Here is a 17584-nt window from a genome sequence, read left to right as displayed (position 1 = left end):
TGAAATATGTTGATTGTGTTGGAAGTTCAATAAATTCCAACACAGTCAAAATTATGTTTTTAAAAATCTATCTTTATGCAAAACTAACGTATTAACATATTTAATATCTAGCTTTGTGAAATACTGAAGTTCCAGTCCGCCTCAATACCCATGTTAGTACTGCTTACTTAGTGCTGCATAAATTCCATTGATAAGCAAGTACAGAAACAATATAATTTGCTAATTTAAAAAAACAAAAAATACATTATAGATACAGTTTTTCAAATACACACGTGAGATAATTCTTCTTTATGAAATAAAAATAGCATTTTTGAGCATTAGGTGAATGATACTCTATAAGTTTGCATTTAAGATCAAAATGGAATTACAGTATTTCGTTATTCAATACCAATGCTATGTGACCCAGTTACATTCAGGTTACTCTAAAGATTATGGAACTGTGAACACTAGTTAGGGCATAACCTTTCACTCAAGATGTTGTGACTGAACATGAAATATTTTTAGTCAGGCCCTTTAAACCCTCTGTTTATATGAATATAGACACCAGACAATTTTGAATTACCCAACAGTCCAGTTTGCCCTCTATGGATTCCCAGCTAGTGCTTGTGCAGATGATAGTCCAAAGCATATATTAATGGTAAATTGTGTTAAAATCATTTATTAAGGAATAGGAAACATATCTCTTCAAAGGGAAAGCCTTGAGGTAATTGGATGAGCATCATTAGTAGTAAAGACTATTGCGTAACAATTATCCTTAGCATTACTGGCTGTTGCAACACCATTACAAAAGTGTTAGAAGTCCAAGGCATATCATTTACTGTCATGTTATGTAAAGGAAGAGGATATCTGCAAAAACAAGATGAAGCAAAACCTAGAGAACACTAAATCTTATGCTCATAGAAAGTTAGCAGGCAGTTCAGTAGAACACGGTCTGTGACACTATGAAGTAATAAGGCGCTTGAAGTGTCTAGGCACCACATTGAAGTGATTATGGTGCAAATATCCTGTCCATGCAGCCTTTCATTTTAAAAATGTTTCTTTCTGGAGATGAAAAAAATAAAATAAAAAATAAAAAAGTTTTCTGTATTTAGGTCCACCTTCCTGGACTGTCAATCAGGCACCCGGAATACTCTCTTCCTGCTGGCAATATTCGTTTTCAGCAGCCTTTGATTCTGGTTGCCACAGTCACCGGCAGTGCCGGACTGGCCCACCGGGATACTGGGAAATTTCCCGGTGGGCCGTCGGCACCTGGGGCTGGGCAGACAACTGGCAGGGGGAGCTGTGATGGCGGCTGCAGGGGAGCTGTGATAGTGGCTGTGGGGGGAGCTGTGATGGTGGCCGCGGGGGGATCTGTGATGGTGGCAGCGGGGGGAGCTCTGATGGCGGCAGCAGGGGGAGCTGTGATTGCGGCCACAGGGGGAGCTGTGATTGCGGCCGGAGGGGGAGCACCGATGGCGGCCGCAGGGGAAGCTGGCTGTGCTGTCTCTGTTTCCACGCGCTACTTAATGAGACCGGGGCCGGAATATGACGTCATATTCTGGCCCCGGTCTCATTAAGCTGCGCGTTGAGGAGGAGAGACAGCACAGCCAGCTCCCCCTGCGGCCGCCATCTGAGCTCACCCTGCGGCCGCCTTTAGAACTCCCCCTGCGGCCGCCATCACAGCTCCCCCTGCGGCTGCCAGCACAGACAGCTGTCTGCACACAGGTAGCAATTATGTGTGTCAGTGTGAGTGTATGTGTGTGTGTCTGTGTCATGGTGTGTGTGTGTGTCTGTGTCATGGTGTGTGTGTATGTGTGTCATGGTGTGTCTGTGTGTCATGGTGTGTGTGTCATTGTGTGTGTCTGTCTGTGCCACAGTGTATGTGTGTGTCTAGGTCTGTCTGTGTCATGGTGTGTGTGTGTGTGTCTGTCATGGTGTGTGTGTCAAGGTGTGTGTGTGTGTCTGTCACGGTATGTTTGTGTCTGTCATGGTATGTGTGTGTGTGTCGGTCATGTATGTGTGTGTCTGTTTCATGGTGTGTGTGTGTGTGTGTCTGTGTCATGGTATGTGTGTGTCTGTCAAGGTGTGTGTGTGTGTGTCTGTGTGTGTTTTTAAAAATAGTGTTTTTACTCACCTTTTTTTTTCCCACATCGTGCTGGTCATCCGCTCGACTGGCCCTGCCCCTATGGCTGAGATCATCAAGCTTGATGATCTCAGCCAATCCGCACTGAAACAGGAAGCACCTGTAGTGACCGTCTGAGTGTCTGTCACTAGGAAGCAAGGTAAACACTGCCTATTCTCTGAAAAGTCAGTGTTTACATTGAACAGCTTGCAGGGACAGGCTATGCACACCAGAACCTCTACATTAAGCTGTGTGTATGTGCGCCTGCCAGTGAGTGGGCTTGCTTGTGCGTGTGTGTGTGCGCCTGCTAGTGAGTGAGCTTGTGTTTTTATGTCAATGAGCTTATGTGTATCAGTGAGATTGTTTGTTTGTCTCTGAGGCTGTGTATCAATATATATATATTACTCAATCATCTGGGGTGGCAAGACATAGCCTTACATATTACATGCGACTAATATGGCATAGATTTTTTTTCCAGGGCTGCTTTGTATCCCCAGTCCGGTCCTGGTCACAGGCATACTATGCACAGATGCCTGGGGCGAGACTGTTCTGAGAAAATGTGGCTTACTGACAGTAATTTATGCAATTAACATGTGATTTAGAACAAGAGCAATGTATGTTATTTACACAGACTAATTTCTAAATACATTTATTCTAGTTAACAGACACATTACAGTGATTATTATTGCTGACATTATTGATTGGCTCTGAGACACTAAGAATACTGAGCTTCTACAAAAGAGGGGCATTAGTACAGAAAGGTGGACAGATGGATTTGGGACAAAAATAGAGACTGTCCCTCCTAAATAGCGACATTTGGGATATATACCATAGCAACAAAGATCACAGTAATGCGTTTACATGTATTGTGAAAATAGGTAATAGGTATTCTAAATAAAATGCAGTGCTGTTGTTCTAAATGGTTCAGTTTGTTGCATAGATAGCTGTAAAATATTATTCAGAAATTCATGTAAACCTCCATGAACATGCATTGCTTTACCATGCCTCCAGCTCCCCACCTCCCCAATTATTGCCCCTCTTTTGACAATTTTGTACTGGGATTAATAGGAATATGATCAAGAACAAAACTGTACTTTAAGGGTTAAGCTATTATTCAGCGTAATCTGAAAAGTTATCATGCAAGCTAGCAGGAAGTCATTTTATTGTACAAACTGTTTTTCTTTATGCCTGTTGTGTATTACACACAGGATGCCGCTTGACTGTGCAAATAAACTTAACTCTGTCAGGTTAATTCACTAAAGGCAATGCATAGTTGGAAATTGAAAATAAAATGTGAACATATTAGGTAAACATACTGCCAAACTGAACACGGAATTGAAATATCAAACAAATCAAATTCTGCTATTGTGGCTCAAAATAATACATCAACAGTGAATTGCTGACAGTTCACAATGTATCGAAAGACTTTACTAGTAAGCTAGATTATGTAAACTTTTGCATGTTTTAATAATTGAGCATTCTTACTCAGCACCATGCATGTTCATATATAAAATCCCATGTATGCCTTTACTTCACATGGCATGATATCCAATATCTCATAATACCGTATATACTCGAGTATAAGTCGAGTTTTTCAGCACATTTTTGGTGCTGAAAAAACCCAACTCGGCTTATACTCGAGTCAGTGTCTGTATTATGGCAATTTACATTGCCATAATACAGACAGGGGGCTGGCAGCGAGCGCTTACCTCTCCTGCAGCTCCTGTCAGCTCCCTTCTCCTCCGCGCCGGTCCGTTCAGCAGCTCTGTCAGCTCCTAGTGTAAGTCTCGCGAGAGCCGCGGGGTCATAGTGCGGCTCTCGCAAGACTTACAGTATGAGCTGACAGAGGAGCTGCACGGACCGGCACGGAGGAGAAGGGAGCTGACAGGAGCTGCAGGAGAGTTAAGTGCTCTCTGACAGCCCCCCTCCCCCCCTGAACTGCCAATGCCACTGGACCACCAGCGAAGGAGAGCCCCCCTCCCTGCCATGTATCAAGCAGGGAGAGGGGACGAAAAAAATAAATAATAATAATAAAATAAAATATTAAAATAATAATATTAAAAAATAAAAAATAATAATGAAAAAAATTAATATAACAAAAAAAATGACAATTATTATAATTAAATAATAATAATAAAAATGCCCACCCCCCACCAAGGCTCTGCATCACACACACACTGCACTCATACACACACACACACTGCATTCACACACACACACTGCACTCATATAAACACACTGCACTCATATAAACACACTGCACTCACACACACACACACTGCATTCACACACACACTGCACTCATATAAACACTGTACTCATAAACACACTGCACTCATACACACACACACACTGAATTCATACACACACTGCATTTACACACACACACACTGCATTCACACACACTGCACTCATATACACACTGCACTCATACACACACACTGCATTCATACACACACTGCACTCACACACACACACACTGCACTCATACACATACACACTGCATTCACACACACACACTGCACTCATATACACACTGCACTCATACACACACACTGCACTCATACATACACACTGCACTCATACACACACTGCACTCATACACACACTGCACTCATACACACACTGCACTCATACACACTGCACTCATGCACACACACACTGCACTCATACACACACTGCACTCATACACGCACTGCATTTATATACACACACACTGCATTCATACACACACACTGCATTCACACACACACACTGCATTCATTATATACACACACTGTAAATAAAAATTAAATTAATATATTTTTTTTAGGATCTAATTTTATTTAGAAATTTACCAGTAGCTGCTGCATTACCCACCCTAGTCTTATACTCGAGTCAATAAGTTTTCCCAGTTTTTTGGGGTAAAATTAGGGGCCTCAGCTTATATTCGGGTCGGCTTATACTCGAGTATATATGGTACTCACTTTTGGGAGAACTCAATGACGATCCCAGATAAGGAGCAGGACTGGAACCAGATTATTACTATATAGGAGATCTACGTGTGTTCTATCTATGCATGACGTACAATGGATAAATAAAATGATCTGTATGACTAAGTACTTTTAAAGAAGTTGAGACATTTGATTGTGAAACTATGTGACTTAAGAAATAAATCAGACTTTTATTTGAGGTCACATGTTTTCTCTAGAAATGACTTGCGTTTAAAATTATTATCTCTAACTGCGTTGTGAAAATCTGTACAAATGATATCTTGTGGCTGTACAGCAAGCAGTAGACAGTTATGAAGAAAACATGCACACAGTTATACCATTCTAGGTTATTACATACAGTATGTTTTGACAAATTACAGAAATAAAAAAATACATACCATTTGTAATAAACTATTTTGCCTTTTTAATAAACTAAATGAGGAATTGTAAATATTTGACAATGGAATTAAAAAGCTAAGACTAACGTAGAAAATTACAAATAAATCCTCAAGCTTAGATATTTTGGCCTAAAAATTGTGATTTCCTGGTCAATTTTCCACAATACTTTAGTAAATAGGCCCCTGTGAATGCATTCTTGCTAACATTAGCAATAACACAGCTGGGATGGGAGTGGGCAGAAACATGTCAGGGAGGTGTCAATGACGCTTACTGGGGGAGATGTCAGTGTACCTTACTTTCTGGCTCCTAGAGCACACCTTGGTGGTCCCACATTTTTTAGGGGTGTGGCCACACTAAAAATAGCTGGTTAAGGTTGGTTTGTATGTCCTGCTGGGCTTCTTCACCTTTTTTAATAGAATGTTATATATTTAGTAGTGTCTACCTGATTTTGATCTCGGTTATTATTGAATATTCTCTTTTTTGTAATCCTTTACTCAACTATTGTCTCTTGCTATGCTTGATTTCTGGTTCCCTGTATCTGACTTGTTCTTTACTATTCATTATTTGATTACATAAAGTCCGGCCACTCTGTGGACCAGTATGTGTTAGACATTCTTTTTTTCAGGGTCCACTCTGCGTGTCGGGTCTCACTATTGGGCAAGTATGAAAAAAATTGACTTTTAGTGTGCACAAAACTCGCAAATCTTAAACAGATGTCCTACTCACACATGTGGTGCATTTGACATATAGAGGCTGCTGAAGTTGTAAGGTATGCTGCCATATATAGGTGTAACCTTAATCAGAATGACCTGTTCTGCATGATGGAGCTTTCACGGTGATTTGTGCATGACTTGCATTACCTTGTGACAAGCAGTATTGATACCGGAGAAACTGACGGAAGCCAAGCACAGAGAAGTGGACACAGGTTTCTTCAGGAAGGAAGAGATTCTTTATTCGATTCACCGACCGGGGCTCAGAGGGACTAATGTCACCAAAATACAACAAGATCTGAGCCCAGAACTGACTGTGTAAATGCATAATATAGACATATAGCTCCTCCTATAGTTAACTCTACCCACATATACTCTTTACACAATCAGCTGAACAAAGCCTAACTTCCCTTACCTGTTAGACCACATGGCTCACCCAGAACAATGGAGGAGGGGAAGTGTTTTCAGTTTCTGCATTCCTGCACTTGCTCAATACAGTGTTGATTGTATCTTAGCTACGTGTAACTGACTAACTGATACACCAACATTTACACATATGCCACATGGCAATCTTGTCCTAGTAAATTTATTTTTACTAAGATTCCACCACATTCCCCCCTTTGATGTTTCTGATATTTCACAATTCCAGATGCATCACTTAACCATAGTTTGCTTACACCTCAGGTTGCCATGAATCAGAACAGACCTCGTAAGCAGCTTAGCATCATTAACATGACTCCTCCTACCAATGTCTTGATCCCTCCAAGCTGCTCGTACCTACTTCCAAACCAACTACTATAATTGTACCCGTTCCAGGCTTAAGTCGATACATGCGTCAGTTTAGCCATGTGGCTTGTGAGATCAGCCACTGCCTGCCCTTCATCATCTATGTGCAGACAACAGTTGCTGAGATTGAACTTTCCACATACACCTCCTTCTATTTGCACTGGAAGTGAATGGAGGACTTTATCAACAGCCCAACTGGTTTACCTGGTAAGAAGGCTATGTGCTTTACAGAGGAATCCATAATTGCCTAATGGTAGAATGAGGCTTGAATCCCTGTATTAGAATACAATAACACTTCATGGGCATACAGTTTGGCTGTTAACCAGTTCCCTCACATATTACATCCCTCCTATTGGCAATGAAGCGCGCTAAGGTAGCCAGTGCCACTCATTATCTTCCCAGCTACCTACATTCAAGGATGCTAGCTTCTTTTTATGATTCACATCATAAACTTTAACTCTCAAGGTCTCTCCTGTTTCAATTGGCAACAAGAAGAAGGATGGTTTGAGCATACCTAATACACATGCCCCTTCCCAGTCCTGTGGTAACTCCGAATAGGCTTTCTTACCACAGATCCAGTACAAATTTGCTGGGGCTTTCCAACTAGATGTAGCAGATAGGTCAAACCACACATCCTTTAAATTGGTATAAATTGCAAACGGATTAGGTGGTTCTGAGACATTTGAAGCTGACCACCAAGTTGTATCTTTTGTACTATCATTATAAGCTTTTTGCCCTAGACAAGTTAGTTCTCCTACAGATGTGTTAAACATTATTCCTTTTCTTGCTATGCAAACATAACCTATAATGGAGGTCTTTAATCGCCACTCAGATTTACCTCTAACACTCATTTGATAATCGGCTTGAGAAGATATTAACTGTTCAACTGTCTCAGAACTGGAATACATTACCTCCTTTGCTTCCCATGGCCATTGGTCTCCCATGTTAGTACCTCCACACACATAGCAGTTGGTTACATTAAGACTACCATCAATGTTTTCGGCTAGATCTATAAATACGTTTTTCGCATTATGGGGGATCTTATTTTCCACACTCATCTCTTCATAAAAAGAATGGAAAACCTGATGAGTTTGGGATGCTATGGTATCGGTCTCTATCCCTATAAATAATATTGTCCCAGGATCTAAACCCGTCCCATATATTTGGAACCCAAATAAGTTACCGAACCTATCTAAAAATTGTTCAGGATTATTTATGAGTATATGGACTGGGTTACATTCCATAGACTTACAATACGGTTTGGTAGGCAACTTAGTTACAATCATATCCTTATCTGCTGTCTGTCCCCAAGTTGCCCACCCCACACAAGACCAATATGGACAATAATTATAATCCCTATCTGGGCATTTTGGACTTACGTACTTATTTTTACTACTGGGACAAATATACTTATCGTTAGACCCATACGTTCTCTCCCACTTAAGATCCCCGCATACATTCCACGGCTTTCTACCACTTGATATCGCCTTACATGCATCAAATAGCAGAACACCCGAAGAATGTACGGTTTCTAATACAGTTTTATTTATTAGGGTCCCCTGTGGATCTCCATTCCTGAGGGTCAACCAAATTGTACGGGGTTGATACTCCGGATTGAAGCACTTAGGTTCTCCTACTCCTAAATGGCATACACTATATTCTATACCTAGGTATCTACACCTAGACACATATCCCTTACACTCATATTGTGAATGCCAAATTAGGGTCTGGGAAATATGATTACCTGTTATAGTAGTCTTAATGCAAACCTCACAGCTAGGAGTGTCGGTACCTCTACCTTCCTGAATATAAAAAGACACAAAAAAACATATTATCAAAAACACTTATTTCGACGTCTTCATCCTCAGTCTTCGTCCGTGCGATGGCACCTCAGCTTCCAGGTTGTAAGGAATGGAGTTCTGCTCTTCTTCACAGATGTCCCTTCGAGACACGCTGGCTATGACACGTGGGTGAGTGGTCAGGCTTTATTATGGCCGTCAAAACACTCACGTACTAATCTCTTTAAATACAATTGTAATCCCAATATCTCCTCATCACTCCGACTGAGTCGTGCGCTTTAACCGGATTTTGCAGGGATTCTCTGGATCTGGTAGCTTGTCAGGGATCTGCCGCAGTTTTTTTTACCCTAGAGTGATGAATCCACTGAGTCACTTCTACAACCTTTACAACTGTTGGGGTAGATAAAAGAACAACATAGGGACCTCTCCACTTGGAACCTAATGGAACAGTGTTCCATTCTTTTATCCACACTTGATCCCCTGGATAGTAAGAATGAACAGGTGGATAAATATTCACAGGTAATCTATCTTGTACCCATTTCTGTACCTCCTCCATAGTTTTACCCAACTCTACAACCTGCTGCCGGGTAATTCCTTCTCCCAACTGACTCAAATCCCCCCTTAAGTTACCAAGTATGGAAGGTGGATGCCCATACATAATTTTTCAGCAGTACCCCAGAAACAAAAGAAAGCATCTTTGAGGTCTAGGAAGGTATAGTAGGTTGCCCCACCTTGTATTAAAGCAAGCAGATTATAGGGGATGGGTACCACTGGGTGTATATTGACTACTGCATTGTTAATTGCGTTTAGATCTTGTACAGGATGATACTCATCTGATCCCGGCTTCTGAACAGGTAATAATGGAGTGTCCCAAGGGGAGGTACAGAATTTTAGGATGTCATACTTTACACACTTATCCACATAGGTTTGTATATTTTCCTTAGCCCTCTATAATATATGGTACTAACTAAGGCTAACAGGATACGCCCCAAGCTTTAATTCAATGTGTATTGGTGGAATATTGCGAGCAAGTCCTGGAGGATTATTCTCTGTCCATATTCTTGAAATGTCAAATAAGGATTCATCACTCTTAGGGTCTGTATTTGTTATTATAGAGTAGAAGTGCCATTCTTCTTCCCTTTGCACCGATACTGATATTATGCCTGGTGATCTATTAAACTTCAGAGACGTTGATCCGTTGGGTTTAAAAGTTATCTGGGCTTGAAGCTTTGATAATAGATCTCGTCCTAGAAGCTGAACTGGACACTCCAGCATATATAGGAACTGGTGCTTAACAAAATGGCCTCCTAGAATACAAGTATGACTCCTGAGAATTGGTCTAGCAGCGCTTTTCCCAGTAGCTCCTATCATAATTATAGTCTTCCTGAAGGAGGAGCAACTAGGTTAGTTACCACAGAGTACTCAGCACCAGTGTCAATCATGAAAGAGCTCCTCTTTCCCTCTATTGATACATTGACCATAGGCTGCACTCGGCTAAAGGGGGATGGAGCCCAGTCGGTATCAATAGTCTTCCATGACAGTGTCAGCCAGACCGACAAAATCTCTATCTTCTCTATCCCTTAATCTCTGGGTAGGGGAATAGTATCTACTTCCCTGAACACCTCCTCTGTTACTACTGTCATTCCCTCCAAGACTTTCTCTATAGCCACCTCTGTAACCATCTCGTAACCTTCTCTCTTGTCTTATCTATAACTTGCTTTATATTCCCTCTGTGGGCAGTCACTTTTCCAATATCCTTCCTCTCTACAATACGCACAGTGATTCCTACTTCCTCCCTTACTCAGCCTATTCTCAACTCCTCTATTCACCTCCCTTCCCTGTCTCTCTACACTTATGATAGCTACAGCTAGCATATCTGCCTTCATCCTCATTTTACGTTCTTCCTCCTGCTTTGTTTCAATCTCCCTGTTCATATACACCTGACTTGCAATTTCCATTAACTGTGATATGGACATTCCTACAAATCCCTTTAACTTTAGCAATTTTCTTTTGATATCACCTTGGGTCTGGCTGACAAATGCTGAGTTGTTCATTCGAGAGTTCTCAGGGGCCTCTGGATTAAAAGGAGTATATAATCTATATGACTCCAGCAATCTCTCATAGAAAGCACTAGGTAACTCGTCGGCTTTCATAAAGGAATTATGGGTCTTCCAATTAAACAGATCAGTCATGGTGAACGGGACATAAACAAATACAGGGTCTGCCAACTGTAATTGACCATTAATATCAATGTGTGGGGGACCAGGGGTAAGCTGCAGTGGCATTTGTAAATGTCAAAGTTGGAGGGCACCGGTCATTTGTCAGGTTAGGGTGGAACTTAGATAGGGTTGTTTAGTCATAGGTTCCGGTCGGGGAGTGGTGAGGTAGGTGGAAATGGATAAATTAATTTTACTGGTCAGTAACTTGGTTAACAAAATGTTTCGGACAGGGCTAGGAGGAGCCTGACCAGTAACCAAAAATGGTAAAAGTGTATTCCAGCGTCCTATACCATTGACCATTTCATCCAGTTGTATTTCAAAACTAATTTACTGTTACTAAAGGCACACAAGGCTCAGTAATTATAGTGTTATGTCAGTGGTTATGGTGTTTTCAGTGATTATGGTATTGTCAGTGGTTATGGTGTTGTCAGTGATTATGGTATTGTCAGTGGTTATGGTGTTTTCAGTGGTTATGGTATTATCAGTGTTATGGTGTTTTCCGTGGTTATGGTATTGTCAGTGGTTATGGTATTATCAGTGGTTATGGTATTATCAGTGGTTATGGTATTGTGTAATTGCTGAGAATTATCTGATTCAGTGGATAAGAGTTACTGTTATTAAGAATTCTCCTCACAATTTTGACTGCTAATAATAAAAGTGAACAATAATAATAAAAAAACACTACAATACCCTTCCACCAAAAATGGCCTCAGGGTACAAGAACCAGTTGGGGGGGGGGGGGGGGGTAGGTAGGCACAGAGAGCACAGGTGGACATACCAGCTGCACCAGTTCTTGCTAAAGAATTTAGTTGAGGGATGGTCAGATGGGTCAGATTCCATTGGGGATGGACAAACCAGTTTTTGGTAACCATCTAGTAACACAAACTGTTTTAAACAGTCAAAATATGGAAACTGGTCATAGAATTCAAACGTAATAGATACACATGTACACGCTGCACTAGATTTAAATCAAGACAGATTACCACAGAGGCCATTCTCTACTACATAAGTCAGGTGATTCTGAGCCAATTTAACCCCAAAATCACACACATGATATCTCTTTTTAAAGTTATTTAGCATACATTCTAAGGGATTATTAATTTTTGAATTCTGGCGCATCCATACTTAGCAACGGAGCGTCTAATTCAAAGAAACACAACAAACACACCTCCAACAGTCACACTCGTTTCCCTGGCAACAGCACCATGTGGCACAGTTACTAGGTCAAACTCATACAACAAAACATACAGGGAATTCCCGTACACACACAGCTGTTACACCAGTCACTAAGTAACTAATACTGTGCCCTTTGGTGAAACTATACAGTCACCCATGCTATAATTCCCTATATCTGAATTACCCGTCTATAACACACCCCAGTAACATCGTCTTTACAAACAGTAGTTATAGTACGGTTAGCATTGGTTAGAGTACAATTTAAAGTCACAGTTCAATTAGTAGTGGTTATGGTGTTAAACATACAGCATAGACGACAGTTATTAGTAGTTATTTACAATATCAGTAGTTATTATACATGGTTATGGTACCGTGCGCTATAATACAGTTACACACTATTCACACTCTCGCTAGACGGCAGACTTCACGCTATCTGGCAAGATATACACTCTACTACAACAATCTTTAACACATTTACAATTCCCAACTAATCTATTGGCCAGTACCTTGATGGACTACCTAAAACAATTTGCATCCGTTTTGGTTAGCCACGCTGCCCAAACACCACATATAGCGAACTAGAGGGCGGAATTTACACAGAACCCTCTTAGTCTATATACTCTATCAAAAATCTAGTGGGTTCCAAATTTACACGCCTTCCCACTTAGCCAAGATAGGTTGAGATCTAGCGGACCGAATTTACACAGACGCCGCTTAGTCTCCCGGTCCCTCCGACCTAGCGAACGTAATATACACCCTAGAACGCTAGTCTAGACAAGACACCGGTGTCCGGCTAGGGCTATTTACACCAGAACTACGCCTGACTCCAAACCAAAATTAAACGGGCTTACTAAAGGGCGTTTAATTGAGCGGTGCGCCTTCGCTCCTTCCCTCCACTGGAGGGGGCAGATTCCATACACAAATAACCCCTTAGGGGCCTACCGCACAATCGGTATCCAATACCCCTAGTAGGTCCACCGTCTAAAACAGTAGTCGTCTTACCTCCTCGTTCCTGAACCTGGGTTCACACTCATCGACGGGGGCACCCCAGCACTTACTACGTAGAGGCCGATGATCTCCTGGACAACAGACCAGTGGCGCCGAGATGAAAGGAGGTCCACGCAGAAGTTCAGGGGTGCAGCCGTAGAGAACGTGGGCAAAGATAGACCGTCTCACGCCTCTGCTTCTCAGCTACCGTTGAACGATGAGCTTCCCGGCCCAATACACCAAATGATACCGGAGAAACTGACAGAAGCCAAGCACAGAGAAGTGGACACAGGTTTCTTCAGGAAGGAAGAGATTCTTTATTCGATTCACCGACCGGGTCTCAGAGGGACTAATGTCTACAACAAGATCTGAGCCCAGAACTGACTATGTACATGCATAATATAGACATATAGCTCCTCCTATAGTTAACTCTACCCACATATATTCTTTACACAATCAGCTGAACAAAGCCTAACTTCCCTTACCTGTTAGACCACATGGCTCACCCAGAACAATGGAGGAGGGGAAGTGTTTTCAGTTTCTGCATTCCTGCACTTGCTCAATACAGTGTTGATTGTATCTTAGCTACGTATAACTGACTAACTGATACACCAACATTTACACATATGCCACATGGCAATCTTGTCCTAGTAAATTTATTTTTACTAAGATTCCACCACAGTATGTCATGGTGCCTGCTTTTACTTATCTGCTCCACTGCCCCAGCAGTGTCTTGGGAGAAGGTCTTGAGTGCTGACACTTCAGTGGGGCTCCCTGAGGTCAAGATCTGGCATCCTCTGTCAGCACCAGGATCCGGGAGGGAGCTGCCCAGATAAGATGTTGGCAATCTTGTAGACTCTTGTGTGGCATGTGGAGCTGGCCAGGAAGGAGCTTGAGGAGCAGGTGGAGCTTGAGGAAGGAGCTTGAGGAGCAGGTGGGAGATGGTTCAGCACAATCATGATGGCATCAGGTCTCACTTCCTCCTTTATGGCCACTGGATGCTGCGCCTGCCGATATGTGGGGGCAGGTCACATGATCAGCTCTCCCTATAAATAGCCAAGCACTGCACTTGGTTGGTGCTTGGTTTTCTCTGGTTCTTGCCACAGTCTCCTGGTCCTACTTCTGGATCCTTGTTCCTGACTTTTGTTTCTGGTTCCTGACCAGTGATCCTGGTTCCTCAACCGTGTTCCTGGTTTCTGATTCTTGTTTCTGGTTTCCTGGTTCTGGATTTCCAGTAAACGTCTCAGCTTTTAACCCTTGGCTCTGGTCCTGACCATGCTTCTTGTCTCCGATCTTTGACCTCTGGCATCCTTCTTCCAATTTGTGAATTTCCTGGCTTCTGACCTTTTGCTTGACTTTTGACTGTGCACTTTGCTGCCAGCCCGGGCCATTGGACCACCTGACTCCTTCTCCTGTCTGCTCCTTTCTGACTTTATCACCTTCCTCTATAAATAAAGGCACCCATGCCCTAATAGAAATCACAGGTCTCTGGATCACTCTCAGGCACCTGGGAAGGTCATGTTTTCAAGGGGTTTCATTATATTATAGTTGTGTTTGTCTCCAAGCAAACAAGCTGATAGGTTGTCACAATATGAGCCACAGTTACTGCAGTACACCAAGTGATATCCAGTAAGCCAGTCACTGTGCGGGACTAGCAAAGGCCCTGCAAATTCCTACTGCCTCACTACTGTAATACTATGCTAAAAGACATCCCAGTGCAAGAATGGCATGTGTCCGCAGTCCATAACACCAGTATGCTTGTGATTCAGGATCAAGTGCTACCCAACCACCCCTTGTCAGCCCTTCCATGTAGGGGCAGAAATGCTTTTGAAAAGTACACACTTTATGGAGTTTTTCTTGATTCTGGGAACATCCCCCCCCCAAAAAAAAAAACTAGAACAGAGGTGCAATTCAGGACTTTATCACTAGATTTATGACACTTGGTAGTTATTAATGCCACAGTTACCAGGGAAATCTATGTCACACATTTGCAATTTGAATCAATTTCCCTTGTAGTGCACATAATATTCTAAGTATTTCTACATACAGAATAAGTGAATTGTAATTAGTTTCCTTGTTAAAGGGTACTGTCATGAGTTTGCATTAGAAAATCTGTACAGTAACTGCTTTTGGCCACATCTATAACTAAGAACACAGAATCATAGTCAGCATGAAAGTTATAGCTGTATATAAAAAAATAAAAAAGCTAAACCTTGCATTCATGAAGAACATTTTTGAGTTCATGCTATGTATAGAAAAAGCTCTGCCAATTAAAACGGGTGGGCTCACACAGAAACTCCCCTAACCAGAGCAAAGGACTCCACCTGCCAAATAATATATCGGTGAATTTTGGCACGATCTCTACTCAAATTCCATGAATGTAAAAGCAGAACAAAATGTACTTTACTTATTATGGAAATATGCTAGTTAACCATTTAAGGAAAACTGCTCTTATTTACTAATCCTATTTTTAAACCATGCACTCTTTCTAAGCAAAAGGGAATACAACACTTCTCAAGATTAGGCAACAATAAGCAGTGAAACAGTATTCAAAGAAAAACAAAACAGAACAAAAAAACATTAACTTTCTTTGCACAACACTACAATAATCTACTCCATGTCCCACAACATTTAGCTACATATACAGCTTTTTTTTATAAACCAAGTTAATCTTCATGTACAGTGTGAAAATATGTAAAATCATACATTAAACTAGTTAGAAAATGCAATTTTGTACCTCTTTTGTACTTTTGTCAGATTTCCATCGTGAAGTTGCTCTTTTCATTTCCGTAGAAGTGACTCAAAGACACAGAAACTCTGTGGGTATCTCTCTGTTAACTTCCTTTTTATCCGAGAGTTGGCGTGAGTGTATGAAGCAAACTCCCAGCTTCCTGCTAAACATCTACCCTCGATTTAGAAATGTTTCCTAGGAACCACAATTCAAAGAATAATACCAGAGACGTGTAGTGAGTCATAGTAAAAAGCACAAAACATTTCACACGGGGTGTGAGCATTATTCTATTCTGATGTTCACAAAAGAGTAGAAATGGTTGCATCACCCGGGGAGATATAGCAGGCTTCTATTTATTGTTATTATTGCATTTTCTATCCCACCTACCGTTTCTTTTTTTTGAATGCATTTAGATTCTCCATTCTATGCAACTTAATGTAGACTCAAAAATAAACCCCGAGTTATTGGTCAAGGCTATCAGAACAGATAAACACTAACAGACGTATTCACTAAAGCGAGAATTCAAAGTGACTTTAAAATTTAAGTGCAAAATAGCCAAATTGGAAAAGTTCTCTTTCAGCTATGCATCCAGTTTTGCTACTTTGGGATTAAATATAGTGAATAACCCTGTAAGAGGTTATGCATAAAAAGCATCAGAAATTTGGCAGTTGCCATGGAAACCACTAAAACCAGCAGGCACATTGCATTGGAGACTTTGCCCCTTTTAATATCTAACCCCAAATGTGGCTTTATTCAACACTTGAATGGGAAAATCCTGCGATCATTAAGGGGACTCTGTCCAAATAAAAAAAAAAAAAAAAAAAACCCAATAACTATGCCATCAATATACACCAAATGAAAACATGCATTTTTAAAATTGGGGTTTATATAAAAACAGCTGACAAAACTGCAGAGATCTGATCTACAGCCCTTGCAAGTCCTTCCCTTCTAACCTCGCCCATACTTTCTGTGGCTATCCAAATACAAGACTTCCTAATGTAGGAAGCTTAAAAGCTGTCTTCTTTCTCACAAACTATGGACCTAGTCCGAGGAGACCATGAAAGAGGCATGTGACAGCAGCAATCAATGTACAAACGATACATTGTTACTTTAATAACTCTGCAGCACCCTCTGCTGACTGACAAGAAGTGTATATTTGCATTATGCTGGTATGCAAATGCAGGCAATGCAATAAGTAGTTAAATAGAAACATAGAAACATAGAATGTGACGGCAGATAAGAAGCATTCGGCCCATCTAGTCTGCCCAGTTTTCTAAATACTTTCATTAGTCCCTGGCATTATTTTATAGTTAGGATAGCCTTATGCCTATCCCACGCATGCTTAAACTCCTTTACTGTGTTAACCTCTACCACTTCAGCTGGAAGGCTATTCCATGCATCCACTACCCTCTCAGTAAAGTAATACTTCCTGATATTATTTTTAAACCTTTGTCCTTCTAATTTTAGACTATGTCCTCTGGTTGTGGTAGTTTTTCTTCTTTTAAATATAGTCTCCTCTTTTACTGTGTTGATTCCCTTTATGTATTTAAATGTTTCTATCATATCCCCCCTGTCTCGTCTTTCCACCAAGCTATACATGTTAAGATCCTTTAACCTTTCCTGGTAAGTTTTATCCTGCAATCCATGAACCAGTTTAGTAGCCCTTCTTTGAACTCTCTCTAAGGTATCAATATCCTTCTGAAG

General features: G+C 41.2%; 1 protein-coding gene across 1 annotated transcript in view; it reads right to left on the bottom strand.

Annotated features, from left to right (window-relative positions):
• Window positions 1-15977, bottom strand: part of LOC134601264 (cytokine receptor common subunit beta-like) — a 98316-nt gene extending 82339 nt beyond the window's left edge. The window contains exon 1 of the mRNA XM_063445734.1: window positions 15887-15977. The gene's annotated coding sequence lies outside the window, so the exon portion shown is untranslated. The remainder of the gene's footprint in view (window positions 1-15886) is intronic.
• Between the last annotated feature and the right edge of the window lie 1607 nt (window positions 15978-17584).

This window comes from Pelobates fuscus, chromosome 3 (assembly GCF_036172605.1).
Source record: "Pelobates fuscus isolate aPelFus1 chromosome 3, aPelFus1.pri, whole genome shotgun sequence".
NCBI lineage: Eukaryota > Metazoa > Chordata > Amphibia > Anura > Pelobatidae > Pelobates > Pelobates fuscus.
This window is presented reverse-complemented; position numbering and strand designations above follow the sequence as displayed.